A 5,049-nucleotide genomic window follows, 5' to 3' on the forward strand; every position below is an offset into this window, starting at 1 on the left:
GTACGAGCCCGCGTGCGTGTGTGCCAATGGTGACACCTCCAAGGGCAACTCCTAAAGCAGAGCGGGATCAATATTCAGCAGAGTCATCTCTTTGGCAGCTGAAATGAAGCTGCGGGAACCTCGCTGTCACTGATACGCATTCTTGGATGGCTGCAACTGCTACCCCCGCCATGCACCTGCGTAACTCAGTAGGAGTGATCCCCCAGCTTTGGAACACATCCCCCCACCCCCTCACCATGGGCCGGATAGCCAGCCTCAGGGAACACAATCATGGGTAGGGAAAGACTGAGAGGGTTGATCCAAGCGAGAGACACAGGAGCCTTCAGGAAGGGTGAAATTACAGGATTCGGGCCTACGTGTTGCTCTTGATTATTCATTTTCTGCCACTTCTATGGCCTCTCAAATAAGACAATAAACTTTTTTATTTGAGTAACTAGAGAAAGGGACATTTTGGTGCGTCATACGTCCTGTCTCCTGAGTGCTGCCACCATAGGTTAATAGTTAATCTCGATGCACAGATTCTCTGCATTTCACCGAACGTCTCTGGAAACACATACCGGGATGAATCGCAGAGATATTCAAGGTCTCGCAATGACAGGGGCATCCTCAGGAAAACCAACCCTTCGCGTAGAGTATTGCCCATACAGAAAGCAAACTAAAAGCGTTCGGACCATCTCACATACCTTAGAAGTTGTTAATTTGCAAAAAAAAAAAAAAAAGCTTAGGATTGTTCCTTTATTTTGTGTCACTCAGACAAAGGTGGACTATCCATGAGCCGTGCAATGTAGTTGATGTTTCTTGCTGTTTGGTAATCACATAAAATGGGGGTTTATTTTCAATTAAACGGTTTTTCTGTGACAATAATGAGTCTATCATTGGTTTTTGATTTCTCAACCGACATGTTCTCATCAAATAAGGAGGTCATTGTCCAGAATACGGAACTGTCCCTTCCTGAGATTCTCTTGGATTTCACTGGAAATGAGCTCCTCCAAACACTGACCCAGCTCAACCCCACTTAGTTCCTCAGAGAAGATGAGCTCATATCCTGGCGGGCTGGCGCTCAGCGTGGTCCAGTCCCGATAATATGACCATTGCTTGTGTATAAAATAAAGCTAGGAATTTTAGATTGTGCAGCTAGCTAACAGAGGAGGGTACTGTCTGTGTGGGAAACACTACATGATTCATATTTTCTTTGAAAAATCGGAGTCATATTTCTTTGATGTGTCAACAGTGATGACTGGGAGCAGATTGCAGAGTCTCTGTACTAAACTGAAGGGGGAAAGTGTGAGAGAAAGCAGGAGAGCGAATGAGCGACTTTTCTTGAGCAGAAAGAACACTATTGCCAGAAAACACAGCTACACCCAGGGCAGGGTCCTTGGGAGGTAGCAGCGGCGGAACCGGACTGGTGTGAGGGGAGCAACGGTAAGAAGGAGAAGTGAACGGAAGGAAGTAGTCCGCTATAGCTGGGAAGACAGATGAATGGGGGGCACTGAGAGCATCGGAGTACTTGTAGGAGGCAAGAAAACAAGGACACACATTGAGGGAGAGAGCGGGCAGGAAGAGGAAGATACTGTTCCCAAAATAATCGGGTGCCCTGACTCGAGGGCTGTGTGCAGACTTGCTGGTCTACCCTTTCCCCCCGCTGTCCTCGTTCTGCTGTGATCGCATGAGCAGCGCTTCAAGGACTTAAACCTCAGCTTATCCCCACGCCAAACATATGCCCCGGTGGCCAGAATGGGGCGGGGGGGGGGCGGAAAGGAGCTCTAGGTACAAATAGATTCTCTAGATCCATGAAGGATAGGAAGCCCGAGTCCACCGTGGCAAGTGGGAGGCGGTGTCCTCTCAAGTCGGAGAGGACTGCGAGGAGGCGGCTAGAGGAAGGAGGGGGGTCATCGTCTTCCTTAGGGCAGCAGCCCTCTGAATGGTGTCCGTCTCACGATGCCCACAGTCGGGGTCCTGCAATGTCAGCCGGTGGTCCCTCCAAGAGCCCACTCACAGCCCTTGACTCCCCCCGACTCTGTCTCACCACCCGGATTCGGGAGGCTGCGGTGCACCTGTTACTGAGCCGTCCGGGCCTCTGGTCAGTGATCTCACGCTCAGGCCAAGGAAGGACGGGGTCTGGGAGGGGCTCGGGGGGCAGCTCCCCTGCTCCCGCATCAGGGGGCCACACCCAGGGAAGAAGCCCCCCCAGGCCCCCTGGGCCTCACGGGATCCCCAGCACTTCGGGGGGAGCTCAGGATGCTCCCGGCAGCCGCGGCCCTGCGTCCACAGTGCACACTCCCTCTGGGAAGGCTCTCTCGACCCTCAAAAAACCCCAGGGCTATCCATATTAATCACTTTTTTTATTAATATTAAGATCGACAGTCAGAATCTCGCCAGAGACACAACGGAACGGGAAGCTGGGTGGAGCCGAATGCAGAACTTGCAACTCGGGCGGCCCCCTGGAGGCCCCACGCACGACAGTGGCCCTGAGTCGAACCAAACGTCGTCTCCCTGAAGAGGGCGCGGCTGGCGCTGAGAGGGAGGGGACGGCCAGCACAGCCGGGGCACAGCCGGGGCACAGCCGGGGCACAGCCGGGGCACAGCCGCTTGGAGCGCGACCTGAAACGCTCTTATTAAACCGAGTCCCACAGAATATCTGCGGGCTCCGTCTGCTTTCAGGAGGCCTTCCAAGTGGTGGGGTGGGAGCCGGCCCAGTTCCGGGGTACCCCGCCACAGCCGAGCCCCGTGGCCTGCAGAGGCTTCCTGGGGCGCGACAGGCTGCGGAGCGAGGCGGTGCCATGAGGCACGCACCGAGCATTGCCAAGGGTGCTGGCTGCCACTTCATGGCTCTTTTTCCCCAAGGCAAGGAAGGTTCCCAAGCTCATCTGTCTATTGTCATATATTTTCTTTCTCTTCATCCGTCCTCCCCCCGTGTCTAACGCACTGCCGCCCAGGGGATTGTGCCCGATTTCAAATACACACATCCCCGGGGAAATAAAAGATACTCAGACCTCTTGACCGCTTGAATTAAGAGTGAACATCTCACTAGAGGGCATGGGATCAAAACGGTGGTTTTCTGAAGATGGTCTCGTGGGATCTACGGCTTGCTTTACTCACGAATCAGATTTTGCTTTCGATCGTCAATGTTGTCTTGCATCGACACTTTGAGATTCTTCCAATTAAAGTAACAGATCATCAGGTTCACACAGGGCAGGCTCGTGTAACGGCTCTCACCTCAGGAATGGGCAATGCAGATAAGATCGAAGTGGCAAGTAGTTAAGAGGGTGTGGACGGAACTGGGCTTATATAATGGAGACGTCCCGGTTTCCTGCAGAGGCTGAGCTCACTTGCACACAGAGTACAGTATCAGAGTTTGCGGGTCCCCCGATGCGACATTAAGAAAAACGTTATAGATAAATGTAGAAAGTTTTATGCGCATGTACACCAAGGGAGGCAGAAAGGCCATGAGGTTTATCTTTCTATTTTGCGGGTGACCTTTCATAGTTAGCCCCGGTTTGCTGTTGTTGTTCAACAAACTACTTTTCCTTATAAGATGATACCACAGGAGACGATAACCAAAACCGTTAGTCACCTAAGACCATGCTGGACCAACCACACAGCCGTGTGTCTCTGCACGGCGGCTGGTAGTCGAAAGAGACCCACGACGTATTTGGAATTTTAGGGATCCCTATACTTTGTGGGGAGAGAAGCAGAACTTAGGACGATGGGCAAGAGATTTGGAGTGAGTGGGTCTGAGTGGACACTCCATCTCCCGCCCTGTTCACTTTCTCCAGCTGTAATATGGGAATCCCAACCCCTTCCTCATATGGGGCTGGCGGTGAGAAACTCTCTCATCGATTCCTGCCTCATTCCCTGTCGTCTTCTTCTCCTTCCTTCTTCTTGTTGCCATTTTTGCTCTCTCACTTGCTCTTTCATTGTCCTCGGGACCGATATTCCGAGGGCAGCAACGGGTTCCTTATTGGAAACATTCAGCCTCTATCTCCTGGCCCAGAAAAGGGGAGGTCTAGTGAGTGTGAGCGATAGGAGAACAAAGATAGGAGCGCAGGGGGGTCCCTTAAGAAATGCTGCTGCTGAGATGTCCCCAGAGCTTTGACACCTGATTCAGTCTCCCCAGGATGAGCCTGACTGCTCCCTCCACCGGAGGCTGCAACGGGCCCCGGTTTCACTTGGTCAGGCGCTCAGCGTGCTGCGTCCCCCTGAGGGTTTCCTAGGAAAGGTTGTACACAGACAGGGATGTCTCACAGGAACATTGCACCTTCTGCCCTCCCATCTAGAGTGCAGGAGACACAGTCACAAATGCAATGTACATAATTAGCCAAAATGTAATTATTCTAGAGATAAAATAATCATATCACTGCCACCATCATCGCGGATATTTTACTAAGTCGTAGGCACAGTGTGGGGCGCACAACATCCAATGTGCTATTTAACACGTCAATATTACGAAACCAGGAGCATCACCGCCCCCGCATCCCAGTGGGGAAGCCTCCGTCCTCCTCAAGCTCGCACAGGCACCAAGTGACGCCAGACGACTCGCTTCCAGATCCAGCGCCTTGAACCACTGTACTCTTGGCAAACGTGAACTCCTCTTCCTCGCAGAGAAACCACCCGCACACCTCCCGCTCCCAGACTCCAGCAACGGTAATTCGGGCTGAAGCAACCTCAGCCGACTGGCGTGGTTTGAGGCCGCTGGTTGACTCTGGAGGCCCTAATCTCAGTGATGCCCACGCTCCCCTCATTTCCCGCTTTGCTATTTATCTTAAGGTTTGCCCTTTCTTCCATTTCACCTTCCTGCACCTTTCGCTTACCTCCCCGGTCTTGAAAAGTCACCTGAGTTGTGCTTGACCGTCGAATGGGATCTTCTTTTGTGGCACCTTTGTTGCTCTTGGCCTCCAAGAAACCCGGTCCGCCTTTCCCTCCCTTGTAACTAGTCTCCAGCGGTAAGTCTCCATTCTCTACGGTAAGAACTAAAGGCTGGGAAAACACTATTTATAAAGTACTGTAAGAATGTGAGTGGCTAATAATTAACTCGAATGTCATTATTCT

General features: G+C 52.2%; 1 long non-coding RNA gene across 1 annotated transcript; it reads left to right on the forward strand.

Moving 5' to 3' along the window:
• The first annotated feature begins 1,282 nt into the window (after window positions 1-1,282).
• Window positions 1,283-3,028, forward strand: LOC119864407. The gene is made up of 3 exons (XR_005373846.1): window positions 1,283-1,422; window positions 1,949-2,080; window positions 2,357-3,028. It is a non-coding gene; the product is annotated as an uncharacterized LOC119864407 (long non-coding RNA).
• The last annotated feature ends 2,021 nt before the right edge of the window (window positions 3,029-5,049 follow it).

The sequence above is a fragment of the Canis lupus genome, chromosome 19, assembly GCF_011100685.1.
Source record: "Canis lupus familiaris isolate Mischka breed German Shepherd chromosome 19, alternate assembly UU_Cfam_GSD_1.0, whole genome shotgun sequence".
NCBI classification, from domain to species: Eukaryota; Metazoa; Chordata; class Mammalia; order Carnivora; family Canidae; genus Canis; species Canis lupus.